Source organism: Ambystoma mexicanum, chromosome 1p, assembly GCF_040938575.1.
Source record: "Ambystoma mexicanum isolate Mex_15411 chromosome 1p, UKY_AmexF1_1, whole genome shotgun sequence".
NCBI lineage: Eukaryota > Metazoa > Chordata > Amphibia > Caudata > Ambystomatidae > Ambystoma > Ambystoma mexicanum.
Window position 1 is genome coordinate 517,228,144 of NC_090921.1, and position 14,490 is coordinate 517,242,633.

The window sequence follows — 14,490 nt, forward strand, 5'->3', positions numbered from 1 at the left end:
ACTACTTTATTTAGGCTTTCAGCCAACATGGAGGCATCCACATAGCTTGATTCCTAGAACCAAGCTATGCGGTATAGTGTTTTGGGTGTGGTGGCCTAGGGACTACTTTACCTGGACTACTTTGCAGAGGCTATGTAAACCACACCCGAACAAGACAACACACTTCGCGTTACTTTGCTACTAGCAGCGTGACGCTCACCGTGTCTGGTTTCTCACGAGCCTGGCAAGATCCGGACCTGCTGAAAAAACAAAGAACAGCGTTCGCAGCAGAATCTTACCTGCAATCTCCATCCTTCACTGCTCGCAGCTCCTGGGCAACTCCGTTTGGAGGGTTCGCCGCCCGGATCGAAAGACCTGAGAAAGGAAGAAAGACATCATTAAAGAAGGTAGTAGAGACATTTCAACCACAAATCGCTTAGAGACTTATCTGGCTGGTTGTTTTTTGACCGGTAAAGCTCTGGAACTCCACCCGCACTGGGAGCACACCGCGACCTACGAAAAAGAGAAAACACAGGTCAGTGAAGACAAGACATCGCTGCGCTGCGCAAAGCACCTACTTACCGCATCATAGCGCTATTGTGCGCCATCATTCACCGGTGAAAACCAGCCTACCCAGTTCGCTAAGCGGACGCTCCGTGCACCTAAGGGAGAATAGAAAGAGACCTTATTGAACAGAGAAAAGGCATGCAAGAATAACAACGCCGTAAATCGCAATAGGACCTACCTGAAAGACATTACTTGCGCCGCTGTCAGTGAAGTAACTGGACTGCACACGCCCACGAAAGACAACACGCCCCTGCCCAGAAAACAGGACGGAGAGCCTGCCAACTTCGATAACAAGGTGAGAAGAGAACCCTCAAGGGCTGAAATCGCATGGGAGGTGGGAGAAAGCTTACCTCTGTCGTCAAATCCTAAACATAGTCTTCATTTCCAGGCAGAATTCCACCGAGAACCGCACCAGGGAATCATTGAGAAGGGCATCAGCGACCAACTGGCTGGGTGGCGTCCCAGTGGATGCCAGGTGAGCGTAACACTCTTCTTTCTGGCACCTTCTCTAATAAGGATCCCTCGCCAAGTGGCCTTGGCCGCTTCCCGTACATTCACTTTCGCGACTTCACCTGTGTCATTGGTTTTGAAGAATTGTTTAATTTCATTTTCTAATTCTTCCTTGAAAACCGTGTCAGACCATAGTGATTCATTGCATCTCCACTTTGTGTTGCGAGGGGTGAGGCCATCCCAGTCCATGTCCACGTCCACGATATCATGGTCATACCATGCATTGGGGTGTATGTCTCTGGTCTGAAGTATTCTCACTAGGCCTTCAGAGAGGAACACATAATCTATCCCTGTAAGCGTGTCATTGGGAATGGAGCGGAAGGTGAATCCTTTGTCCGACGGATGTAGGTGGCGCCAGCTATCCGAGAGGCCGTATAGGCAAGGGTTGTTTTGATTTCTGCGTGCTCTTGTGTCTGGGGGGGTTGGGAGGTGTCATGTGCGGTTTGCCTATCCATGGTGCTATTCATCCATGTGTTGAAGTCGCCCCCAAGTATCGTGTGACCTTGTGATTTGTTAAACAATCATTCGGTCGTGTTGAGAAGGAATCTCTTTTGACCTTGATTAGGTGCATACATTGTAGCGAGGGTTATAATTGTGTCCTTAATGGATCCCACTATTAACATAGCTCTACCCTCTGTGTCGGACCAGGAATTTAGGATCTTCATGCAGAGGCTCTTTCGGATCAGGATCCCCACCCCGGCATTTTTGAGGACGCCCGAGATCCAGAAGGTGTGCCCCACTAGGCTGCTGGGGATCCTTCTCTCTTCTCTCTTCTCTCTTCTCCCTTCTGGTATTTCGTTTCCTGTAGAAACATGATATCGATATTAGACCTCTTAAGTTCTCTCGCTACCATAGTGTTTTGTGGGGGAATTTAGGCCTTTCACATTGAGTGTGCATATACGTAATTTGTGACTTTTAAGTGTCGCCATTGTTATTTTCAGGTGTAGAATAGCCCAATAAGTGAGTCTGCCTCAATATCTCTGCTATAGATTCCGGCCATGTGTCTGACTCTTTGCCAATAAGTCAGGTCTTGTATGACCCTGCGAGGGCCGCTAAACATTCTTGGCGCGCTGCAGTCGACAATTTCCAAAATGCCTCTTCACCCTCCCTCGTACTCATCCGTCCCATCTTTCCCTTCGAGTTGCACTTACCCACCCTCCCCCCAAACCACACGGCGTCCCCAGTCGTTCTCGGACCACCAGCGGGAAGCGTACATCGAACGGTCCCAACCATATGTTAATATAACTTAACTATGAGCCCCCAACTACCCCCCGCCCCCCTGCATTAGAAGAGCATGCTAACGAACTGAACTGTTTCAAACTTGGGTTCTTGGTTGTGTGAGCCCGATATCGGGCTCCCGTTCAATCACCACAGGGGCGATCATTATTTCTATGTTAGTTTTCACCACTTTCCTTGTCCCTCCTTCCCCGGGTGGCCTGCAGTTCCCGGCCTCCTCCTCCCTCCCGGGTGCCAATTGAAGTGCATTGGCTTTCATCGTGTAGGTGTGACCTTACCCTTGACCAGTTCTCGGGTACATCATCTGCATCGAATGGAGTGGTGTGAGGGGGATGCCAGTCTTACCTTCATCTGCCGTTACTTGGTGAGTGTTCATTCGTAATTGTCAGTGGCCTCCAGTCGGCCCAGTGTCCGTCATTGGGTACATCCGTGGAAAAGCAACTAGAGGATCTAGGTGGGTTTAGTGTTCGGTGTTCATCCGTCTGTATTTCCTAGAACTGCATCTTCTTTCTTCATGGGGCTCTAGTGTGCCATTCCTTGGCCTCAGGCCTTTTTCCGCTCTGAGTTGATTCCTCTTCATGGGCCCCCAGTAGGTCGGCAATACAGCACCGAATGTCCTTTTCAGAGATCAGTTTTATGGCATTGCCCTCCCACTCAAAGGCGAGCGAGAAGGGGTATCCCCAGCGGTATCGCACATCCTTTTCTTTTAGCATTTTGGTGAGTGGGGGACATTTTCTCCTCATTGCCAATGTGAGGGAGGATAGATCCTGACAGATGGAGACGTTTGCCGAGCCCAGCGTGACTTGTGGGGTGTGTCTAGCCTTTTCCAGGACCCTGGCTTTGTCTGCATAGTTATGGAATCGGGCGAGCACCGTTCTTGGACCTCCTAGTTTTCCACCGGTCCTGTGGACACGGTCAATTTTGGGCTCTTCAACCGAGTCATCATTGAATAGCGATTTCATTATGGTATGCAGAGTTCTCTTCAGGTCTGACTCAGTCCCGCCTTCATTATCTGGGATACCAAAAATGCGTATATTATTGCACCGCTCCCTATTTTCAAGTCATCGATCTTTAGGCAAAATTCTTCCTCTATGGCTTCGAGTTCAGCAATACGTACGTCCATTTGGGTCTCTAAGGTGTCCAGGGATGACTGATTGTGCTCAGCCTCTTCAAGTCTATCCTCTATTTTGTCTATCCTCAGTGATTTTATCAATCTTGCCACCAATATCCGCTCTCATACTCCTCATCTCAGTGAGGATATCGGCAACATTCGCTTTGGTTGAAGCTGCCTCAGATTTCTGTGACGTCATTGTCATGGCCCCAGGCGAGCGATAGCTGTCTTGCGATGGTGAGAACTGGTATGCGGCCAATCTCTCTTTTATGTTCATATGTCAGGTTTTGGGGTATTTGGGCGAGTGGTCCCTCTTGGGGTATGAATAGAAGATGGGTAATGGGGTCTGTCTCTGAAGCTACGACTGCCTGGTTAGATGTGACTCACCAGTTGAAGGGTGTCGTTCGCTTGAAGAGCCCAGAGTGTTGGGGGGACGAGGCTTATGCTGCACATTGATTTCTCGGAGGGCACACACCCTGCAGTGCAAGCGCCCACCCCACTGTTTAATAGAGGGGAACGTAGTAGGAGTAGTAGATCTGAGAAGGGCCCATGCACTGCAGCGCAGGAGACCTCGGTGTGGATGGAACCTTTTCGGGTGGTGAGTAGTCTGTTCCTTGTGGGTTGGGCTCAACACTCACCAGTGATGCCCAGCTTGATGTGGGTTCCGGTCTGCTATTCGCTTCCAGTCTTGAGGATTGCTGGCCTCTCTGTCTTCGTCTGTCGTGTCCCTTCTGGTGGTGGCGCACATACCACTTTGGCCCAGCAGCGCTTTATGTATCACCACTGGTAGCGGGCCTTAGGGCGCAATCAGGGAGCGTCTGCTTAGTGGTGCAGCCTCCGCCTGCAGTCTCTGGGGGTCTGTCCGGCACAGGCTCCTCGCTCTCACTGAGGTCTCCTGTGGGCCCTAGAGAGGGGAGAGGTGCTGGGGACTTCCCGCGGTCGTCACCCCCTCAGACCGCAACTGGGCACCCTGGGGGTGTTATTTTAAGAGTCTGTTTGGTGGGGCTGACCCCACCATTGGAGTGGAGCAGTGGGCCATGTGAGCTGTGCAGGCCAGGCCCGGGGAGCACTGTCTTGTGTTGGGCCTGCGCGTGGCCGCCCTCCAAAGGGGGTCTGGGCTGGTGCCTCCGTGCCGCGGGGGTAAGTAATACACGCTGGGGACCCCACCCAGCTCAGTGCCCGGGTGTGCAGGTGGGCCCAGGATGTGGCGTATGGGGGAAGGGCTCTGAAGCAGAGGGGCCGCCGCAGGGAGCAGGCGTCAGTAGATGAGTGGGGCGTCCTGCAACAAGGATCTCCGATGTTGATGGTGAGCGAGGGGGAGCTTCCTGTGGGCAGCACCTTGCTCAGTCTGTTCTTCCCTTGGGCCAGCTGCGGGTGCCTGTGGGTGCCTGAGGAGTCCTGACCGCTGCGTGCTACGATAGCACGGAACGCAGCCGCGCGCCTGTCGTCTGTGGAGAGTGCTCTTTGTGCAGGGCGGCAGAAAGATAGTGGGTTTGATCCTCCGGGACCGTGGACGTGTTGATGTGAGCCAGGCACGCCTCTCATGGACAGGGTGTTGGAAGCAGATCACTGTCACACGGCGGGAAGCGGCAGCGCCAAGCTCTGTTTAATTTCAGCTGCGCAGGTTCCCCTCTCGATTTCACAAGTCCATAACTTGGCGAAATCACCTCCGTTTTTCGTCGGGTTTTCTCTCGGGGTGTGCAGGGGACCTTAGAGCATCAGTTCCAGTCCATCACCTACTCGGGGGATGGGGCGTGAGGGGGGGGGGCGAGAGGAGGTCCAATAGTGGGGGTCATACCACTTTGGTGGACCTCGGTGCGGAGCTCACGTGGAGGAGCTTGCCATCCGTGCGCCCCCTGGTGGGCCAGTCCCTGTTTTTTTTTTTAAATGAGAAAAAAGGCAAATTCTAAGTCATGACTGTAGCTGGGCGTGTAACTATATGGCCAATTATGTGTAAGGCAGTCTCATGTGTGGAATTCATAAATATCAGAACAGTTATTTGCTCTGCTGCCTTCTAGTATCATTAGACTAAAGAAACCCCATAATTGAAATTCCCAAATATACCAGTAAGGGCTTGTAAGAGCCTCACTCCTACTTCAAGGAAGAACCTGCTGGAACGAGGAGGGAGATGTGATAGTCGCTCCTCACCTTGTGGAGGCTGTGAAGGAAACTGTTGGAGAAGTGAATAGAGACCAATTTTGGGGTGAGGGGAGAGGTTCCCTTGTTTTGACCCAGAGCTCTGCCCACATCTGCCTTACCTACTCTTGAGTCCTATAGGCACAGATGGTGACTAAAAGACCTCCCGCAGAATTTACCCAGGAGACCTAGTGTGCAGCTCCAAGTGGGCGTTGCCTGTCCTGGGGAGCCTCATGGGGTGTGTCCCAAGTGCATGTGGAATTGCGGAGTGAGATTGAGCGTATCGTCTCCTGATTACTATGACATTACAGTTTTCAGGGAAGAAGCTGGTGTGCCAGGGCACCCTATTCACCTCCTTGCAGAATAACAGTTCCGGAGCAGAAAGGCAAGCTAGACGGAATCGCCAAGCAGCAGAATCTGAAAAGGGGCATAACCTTCAAAGCAAAGCTGACCATTTTGGCTTACCAGAAAGTAAGCAGCAACAGAGTGAGCTTAAGCTCCACACTATGTGACCAGTCCCCGGTTGTCGTCCCTTCTCCCCTGGGGGGGAACCCCTTCCCACAAGGCCAGGGAGGTGAGGCCGCTCCCCGGCTGTCCCCCTGGGGCTGGTACCCAGCGGGTGGCTCTCATGGGGAGGGAAAACCCCTGTGGGATTGGTGACGTCCTGGGGAGAACACGGTATCACCACAACCCACCTCACCCTAGCCCATCTTCCTCTAAAACCCATACCAGTACCATTCCCACCGTTGCCATGTATTTTTATTACACTTCTAGTATTGGAAGTACTGGAAAGAAGAGGCGTAAGGACTATCCAAATAGAGTTCTCCTTCACAGTATTAAGTTAAAGAAGGGCTCTACCAATTCTAGTACTGGGACGAGGAAGGGAAACAACTACCCAAATAGAGTTCCCCTTCCTAATACCTAGATGAGGATGAACTCTCTATTAGTTCCCGGGAGACTGACCCATTTAGTACTGAGACGAGGAAGAGGCGCGGCGTACTAACGAGTAATCTGCAGAACAAAAATGAGTAGTTTAGTCAATATGGGTTTTATCAGTGTATAAAAAGTGAGGAATGACTCAGACAGATGTCGAGCCTTCCCTGTAGGAAACAGGAGTCCAGAGAAGGAAGCGCTGGAGAGAAGGAAGCCGGGATGCCCTCAAGAGAGCACGCCGCCTCCAGGAGGGTCCAGTGTCGAGGGACCGCTCCACGAAGGAGGATCAGCTCCTAGTGCGCTTTTGGGGACTGCAAACATGCAGAGCCAGAAGGAAATTTCCCTTGTGTAGCCGCTTCCAGAAGGGGAACGCTCAACGGTGAAGAAACACTGAGCTGAGACGGGCCAGAAGCATCAGGTAAGCCCTGAGAGCCTCGCGGACCACAGAGAAAGGTACACAAGTGCAAGGGGAAATGAAAAGGGCGCAAGGCAATGGTGAAGAAGCTGGGACCCTGTAAGGAAACAAGAGCCATGGGTCCTGGACCCCAACCCTGAAAATATAAAGCGCTCTGAAAACATCCAAGTAAATCATCATAGTATCAATACCTGCCAGGGGAGTACACCAGGTGGACTGAATGTAAAGAGAATGAAGTGAGTCTGAGACTCACACCCATGAAGGCGATCAAGGCCTACAAGTTAACCATCCTAGTCACAGTACCTGGCAGGAGAGTACCAGGTGGACTGTATCTGCGAATCTGGGGCCTACACTCCTAAAGCATCTTTGTTGATCCTTCTAACAATAGTAACTGGCAGGACAGTATACCAGGTGAATTGTGCACGCAAGTCTGGCACTCGCACCCATTGAAGTATCCTCACCAGTCTTACTAGTCACAGTACCCGATAGAGAAGGGAGTCAGGTTGACTGTGTGTACTAAAGTAAAACAAGGGAAAGGCAGCATTACCCTTGACACATTTTCATGAACATTGTCCAAGAAAATATCTGTCCAACTGAGACACTAAGTTGGTGACAAGACCAGAGGAAAGGGAGTCGTACTCTCTGGTGTGTTGTGAACATTCTCTGACAGCCAAGAGAAGGAAACCATTCTCTTGGCTTTGTAAGAAACCTGAGAAAGACCTGCGAAAGGGAACATTACTGCAGGATCTGTGAACAGTGTGGAGAGAGAGAGATTGATTCTTTGTAAGCATGAAAATCATCCTTTTCTTTTGATTTAAAATGTAAGGGAAGGAAATAGGTTTCTGGCACAACGGCGGAGCATTTAATTTTGACCAGACACCCTGACAGATTCCTTAGTTTATTTGAGGCAGGGAAGCCCCTCTTAGAAATAGGGACAGTTAGGGTTTTCGTTTTCTTTTGGTTTGAAATATGTCTATAACCCACAGCATGCCACTGGTGTGTCAGACTCCTACTTCTGCACCCTTACAACTCCTAACAGGGAAACCATCTGAGGGAAGCTACCCTGATAAAAGCAGAGCTAATTTGGAAGAAGCCGAGCTGCTAGCAAGAAGAAAGGGAGCATCCCCCGGAGCTGAGATGACGGCCTGAGCTAACATGGAAAAGACTTGCTGATACCTGGAAAGAATCATTGAAGCCTGGGAGAACTGAAGAGCCCTTTGCACCCGTGGAAGGGCGCTCAGCCAATCAGGTGGCCTGATATGTGTGTGAGAACACAGTGTACCCCCCGCATCTTCAGCCACCCTAGGCCATTCCTCGGGTGGCGCCATCTTGATTGTAGGGAAGCAACAGGGAGCCTCTCCCCGTTGCCTCCCTATGTCCCCACACTCCACCCCCACGGAGATCCCGCTCCCGGAAAGATGAGGGCTAAGGAGGAGAGAAGTAGAACAGAGAGGGGGATGCAAAGCAGATCCCAGAAGGAGGGTAAGACACAGCCAGAACTTCAAACCAAAGGAGAAAGCCAAAGGAAAGCGTTCAGAGAAAGCAGTTAAAGGCCCAAAGACTGGGTAAAGAGGAAATTATACACTGATGGTGCAGGTTGGAAGCATAAGAAGGTCCAAATACACCAGAGAAAAATTGAATTTGAATTTCCAGAGGGTAAGACAAGATCCAAATCGAGAAACCAATCAATTAAATTAAAGGAGAGGCTGGTGCCACGTGTTTTTGTAACGTCTTGTTTAAATATACCTTACAGCTTTTCAGTTGTACCACAACATGAGTATTGCACACTTAGCAGGTGCTGGCAGCGCTTTTCTAACTGACTTCCAAATCTTCTTTGCTTGAAGAACATTAGTGCTATCATTAGTCTGGAAGTGCTACTCTTTTATTTATTTATAAAGCGCTTCAGCCTCTAGGCGTCAAAGTGCTAAACATGTGAAACATGACAGAAGAGGAAACAAAGCAAGAGGGAAGGAGCCAGTCTCACAGAATCAGGCCATGAAAAGGGCATGGGAAATTAAGTAAAATGCTCTTTGAAAAGGTATGTTTTCAGTTTTTTTTTTTTAAAAAGAGACAAAGCACAGACGTAGTTGTAGAGCGTTCCACCAGCTCGAAGCTGGGTTTTGAAAGTATCAGCCGCCTGCACGGTTGTGCTTGTAACCTTTGTTGGTTAAGAGCAATTGTGTGCTTGAGTGGGCAGAGCAAGAGCGATTATAGAGGAGCAATCGGGCCTTAAGATAAAAAGGAGCGTCCCCATGCATGCATTTGTATTGTATTTGGTTATTTATATAGTGCTCTTTCCCCACTTGTGTGGCCTCAAAGCGCTTTTTTCTCGGTTGGAACACCCTTGGTGACCGTAGTCTGTGTTTGAAATTCTAGGGAGTTAGGTTTAGGAGATGCATTTATGCATGTTGCCATTGTAGGACTTGGGCGGCTGGCAAGGCTCGACTAAGCAGCCCTGAAGAGGTCCGACACATGGGTGGGTCCTGTTGAGGGTTGGAGATAGATTGCTATTGTTGAGAGTGTGTATGTGAGGCCAGCTATACCGGTTTCCTTTAGGGAGATGGTCGCTGTATGCTAGTGGCAGAGGTGTTTAAGTACGTCAGGTGTTTGTCTGGACGGCTATGTGAGCACTAGACCGGATATGCTTGGCCATAGCGTAGTGCTGTGAGGATATACGTACCGTAGGCTGCGGGATTGTTTGGCTGGTTCAATATGTGTCCAGGTCTAGAAATGAGTCCTATACTAATGGGTCTAGCTTTCGTACTGTAGCAGGTATCTGCATATATTAAAAGGTAATGGAGGCTACACCTAGATTTCAGAATTCTGTATAGTGGGAGAAAGGCCTATGTTTCACAGTGCAGTGGGTTTAGGTATATGGAAAAACGAAGACTGAGGCTACGCCTAGATCCGAGAATCCTGTACAGTGTGAGAGGGGCCCAGGTAACACAATGCAGTAGGTTTAATCATACAGTAAGCAAAGATGGAGGCTGCACCTATATTTGAGGATCCTGTATAGTGTGCCAGAGGCGCAGGTCTCAAAAATGCAGTAGGTCTCATCCTATAATAAGCAAAGGAGGAGGCTAAACCTAGATTCTAGAATCCTGCATAGTGGGGGCGCCTATGGTTCATGGTGCCATAGGTTTCCGCCTATAGTACAGTAGGTATCCGTAGTGTAACAGAAGTTGCTGGTTTGTTGCAACTAGATTGGGAATACCTTTGTAGTGAGTGATTGCTAGTGTTGAGAGCTTCCCTGGATCACAGGTTTCCGTTATGTAGCAGAAGTTTCTGGTTTGTTGTACCTAGATTTGGGAATACCTTTGTAGTGGGAGATTGCTAGTGTTGAGAGCTTCCTTGAGTGAGCGAGGAAGGTTAAGAGTGGTGGTGAATTTATTAGTGATGTGTCTGTGCGAAAGCTGCTTGCTTACCTGGAGTGCTTGTCCGGTGGGAGTGTTGTTGTGGGTGGGTTGATGGATCTGGTGTGCCACAACGAAAGCTGCTGGCTTACCTGGAGTACCATTCGGCTCGGAGTGATGCTGAGCAATATGTGGTGGTGTCGGGATCAACTGCTGCGAGAGCTGCCGGTCCCTGAGTTGTGGTTGATGCAGGGTTGTTTATTAGTGGTCTATTCACAGGGAGCAGTGGATTAGGAGAGTTTTGGGAATAGTCAGGTTTTAAGGCTTTTCCGAATTTCAGGTGATTTTCCGTGTTGCGAATGTGTAATGGAAGGGAATTCCAGATGATTGGTGCTTGGGCGGAGAGGGAGGAACCGCTAAGCCTAATGGAGCTCTGGGGTGGTATCCCTAGGCGAAATGCAGCGCGAGATCTGAGGTTCCTGGAAGGTTGTTAGGGGACAATTTTGTCTCAGAGGTATTATGGGACGATGTTGTGTACTGTGCGATGGGTGATGCACATGGCTTTGAAGGTGATGGGTCGAGCAATAGGGAGCCAGTGGAGAAACTTTCAGGGTAAGGCTGATGTGTTCACTGGTGGGCAGGTTAATGAACTGGCGTGCTGCCGCATTTCGAATTCTTTGGAGTTTCCTTAGTTGGGATGCTGGGGCTCATAGGTAGAGGCAGTTTGTGTAGTCTAGGTGGGAAAGGATGATGGAGTTGATGAACGAGAAACGATTGGGATAAGTGAGGTAGGGGAAAATCCGCTTGAGGATACGTAGGTGGAAGAAACAGGTTTTGGATATGCTGGTGGTGTTGGGTGAGGGATAAATCTGAATCAAATTCGCATCCAAGATTTTTAACCACGTTAGAGTAGGTCTGTGCTTAGCCTAGTGAATCAGGCCACGGGATTGGTTGGGGGATGAGTGATGGTTTCCCACAGACTAGGATTTCCGTTTTCCCAGGATTGAGGATGAGGTGGTTGGTCGTCATCCACTTATTGATGTCGGAGAGGCACGAGGACAGGTCCCGGGTGGCAGAGCCTTCGGAGTTTGGGATTTTGAGGATGATCTGGGTATCGTCTGCATAGTTGTAGCAGGTAAGGTTGTACGCGCGGATGATTTTGGGAATGGGTTGTATGTAAAAGTTGAAGATTAGCAGTGACGTGGACGCTTCTTGGGGGACACCTTTACAAATTGGACGTGATATGGATGTGAAGTGGTCAAGGTACATGATTTGCGACCGGTTACAGATGAAGGAGGAGATCCATGAGAGGGCTGTGCTTTTGATTCCTAGTGTTTGTAGTCTGGCTAATAGGATTGAATGATCAATGTTATCCAAGACTGCGGAAAGGTCTAGCAGGATGAGAACCGCACAGCCGTCTGCGTCGGCTGTTCTTATTAGGTCGTCCCAGATGGACACTAGGGAGGATTCTGATCCCCTTAGTGGTCTGAAACTTGATTGGGCTGGGTCTAGGAGGTTGTAGTTTCGCCAAATTGGCTAAGCTGTTTGTAAGCCGCACGGTCAATCAATTTTGCAATGAAATGCATGTTGGAGATAGGTCGGTAGTTTTGGTGGAGGAGTGGGTCAAACGTCTGTTTTTTGAGAGTGGGTTTGCTGTAGGATGTTTTTAGGGCTTTTGGGAAAGATCCTGATGTGAGTGAATGATTAAGGATTGAGCATGGGATGTACCTGCACAGGTGGCGGTTAGTATTTTTTGAGCATTGAGGGTGGGCACGGATCTTCCGGGGAGCCTGACGGGCGGTTGACTGCTACCAGCAAGAGGAATTCTTGGAGTGTGATGGGAGAAAGAGTCAAAAGTGTTTGTGAGGGGGGTTTGGGTGGAGGGCTGCAGGCGAGTGGCCGGTGGCGTTAGGATTTTTAGTTTGACAATGATGGCGGTGTGTCTTTTGTTGGCGGCATTGTAGGAGTGGAGCGAGAGGGTGTCGCATAAGACTTGGGAGCTTGGAATGGACAGGCGAGGGCATGAGGGGGCTTTGAATTCTGCTATGATTTTATGTAGTTCCTTACTTGGGTTGCAAGCATTTTGTATTCGGTTCCCGTAGAATGATTTCTAGCTTTTTCTGATTTCTGATCTGTAATTCTGGTTGTCCTCGCTAGGGCGGTTTTATTTTGGGCTGAAGGGTGTGCTCCCCAGGCACGTTCAAGACTGAACTTGAGAGTTTTGAGAGGTTTGAGGTTTGAGATTGGGGGTGAACCACCTCGGCGTTGGTGCAGATCTCTGCGAGGTACGTTTTGACAGGGTGAAGGGTTTGAGGGCATTGGTAAGCCAGAGGTCGAAGGCGTCTATTGCTGGGGGTCCTTGCATGGGGAAGAGTGAGTTGAGGGAGTTGTAGAGTGAGATTTCAAGATCAGGGGTTATCACCACTTTGTTCCATAGTGGGAAGGTAGAGGGGGCTGTTGGTGGCAGACATGTGGGGTGTTGGCCGCTGACCACAGTGTTGAGTGGTATGGTGAAACAGAGTGCTGAGTGATCCGCCCATAACATGGGGCGCGGGGGCCGGGTGGATATGTTTGCATTGCTGAATATTGCGTCGAGGGTGTGGCCTAGAGTGGGAGTAGAGGTGTGGTGTTTCAGATTGAGTGGATCTAGAATGTCTGTGAATGCCCTGGTCATAGGGTTCGATGGGGAGTCGAACCATATGTTGAAGTCTCCTAGGATGGTGAGGGTTGGGTGTAGGGTGAGGTTGGCGACCAGTTTCACAAAATGTGTTATGGAAGTTTTTATTATAGCCGGGGGGGGCGGTGGATGAGTAGGAAACTGTGAAGTGGATGGTGCGAGTTGGAGTTTAACCAGGAGGGATTTGTAGTCTGTGGTGCTGGTGGAGTTGTCCTTGGTTATTAGCTTGAATTGGTCTTTGTGTTTGTTTGTTTTATTATTTATATTGCGCTTCAGACCCGAGGGTATTTGGGCGCGAAGGCATAAAGAGGGTTGTTAAACTCATGTTACATTGGTACACAGGATAGAGAACACCTATGGTTACAGTGCTGCGTGCATGATCAACGGTCAGAGCAAAATGTATACAAAGGTAAGTAAGCACTGCTGTAGGACAAATATATACAATGAATGTAATGAGGTACTGTAAGGTACATATATACAATAAATGCAGTAGGTGGTAAGGAGGATGCATGTGATGTCGGTTCAGATATCGTGTTCCTTAAGCCAATGGATAAGATTGGATCTGAATTGTAGATAGGGTAGATCTTCCCTTAAGGCAGGGGGGAGGGAGTTCCAGTATTGTGCCGCTTTGACAGGGAAGCTGCTCCCGCCAGACTTAGTGCGTTTGTATCTAGGTACTAGTAGAAGGTTAGAATTGACTTTTCTTAGAGGGCGAGTGGCTGCATGTCTAGTAAATCTAGCTGTGAGGGGCAGACTGGTGGAGACATTTGTGTGTCAAGGATGCAGTTTTGAGTAGAATCTTGTCTTTCGTAGAGAGCCAGTTGACAGATCTTCTAAGGTCAGAAATGTGAGCATTTTTGGGAAGCTAAGGGCAGCTCTTAAGGCATTGTTTTTGAGGGTCTGAATCTTAGTCTGAATCTATTTGTTGCAGCCTACATAGAGGGAGTTGCAATAATCCAATTTGGACAGGATCAAGGCTCTCGCTAAAGTAATACAGCTGTTAGGTGAGAGGAAGGACTTGGCTGCTCAGATTAGTTTGCATGTGTAGGAGGTGGCTGTGGCCATAGCATTTACTTGTTTCCCGAAGGTTAGCGTGGAATCTATGTAGAAGCCAAGGGTTTTGACTGCCTTAGCCACAGTAATGTTGTTGTCAATTTTGAAGGAGGAGTAGTCCTGGCCTAATCTAGTAATGTTAGATGGGGTGCCCAGAATGAGTTGTTCCGTTTTGTCATCATTCAGGCGTAGACCGTGAGAGGCCATCCATGCCTGGATGAGGTATACTGTGTTCACAAAGGCCAAATCCTTGCCATAATCCCCCGTCAACGGGATGAGGATCTGTGTATCATTGGTGTAATTCATGTAGGTGATACCCAGACCATCTAGATCATCATAAGAGGCTTTGTGAAAATGTTGTACAAAGTAGGAGATACGCAGGAGCCCTGGGACACACCGCAAGAGATGGGTGAAGGGTCAGCAGCTGCTAGGGGAGAGAAAACTCGCATTGTCCTGTTATTGAGGAAGGACTGGATCCAGTCGACTGCCTCTTGGGAGAAGTGAGCCGCGGAATCCAAGT

General features: G+C 49.5%; 1 protein-coding gene across 1 annotated transcript in view; it reads left to right on the forward strand.

Annotated features, from left to right (window-relative positions):
• MAP2K2 (mitogen-activated protein kinase kinase 2) overlaps positions 1 to 14,490 on the forward strand; it is a 374,633-nt gene that overhangs the window by 217,759 nt on the left and 142,384 nt on the right. The window lies entirely within an intron of this gene.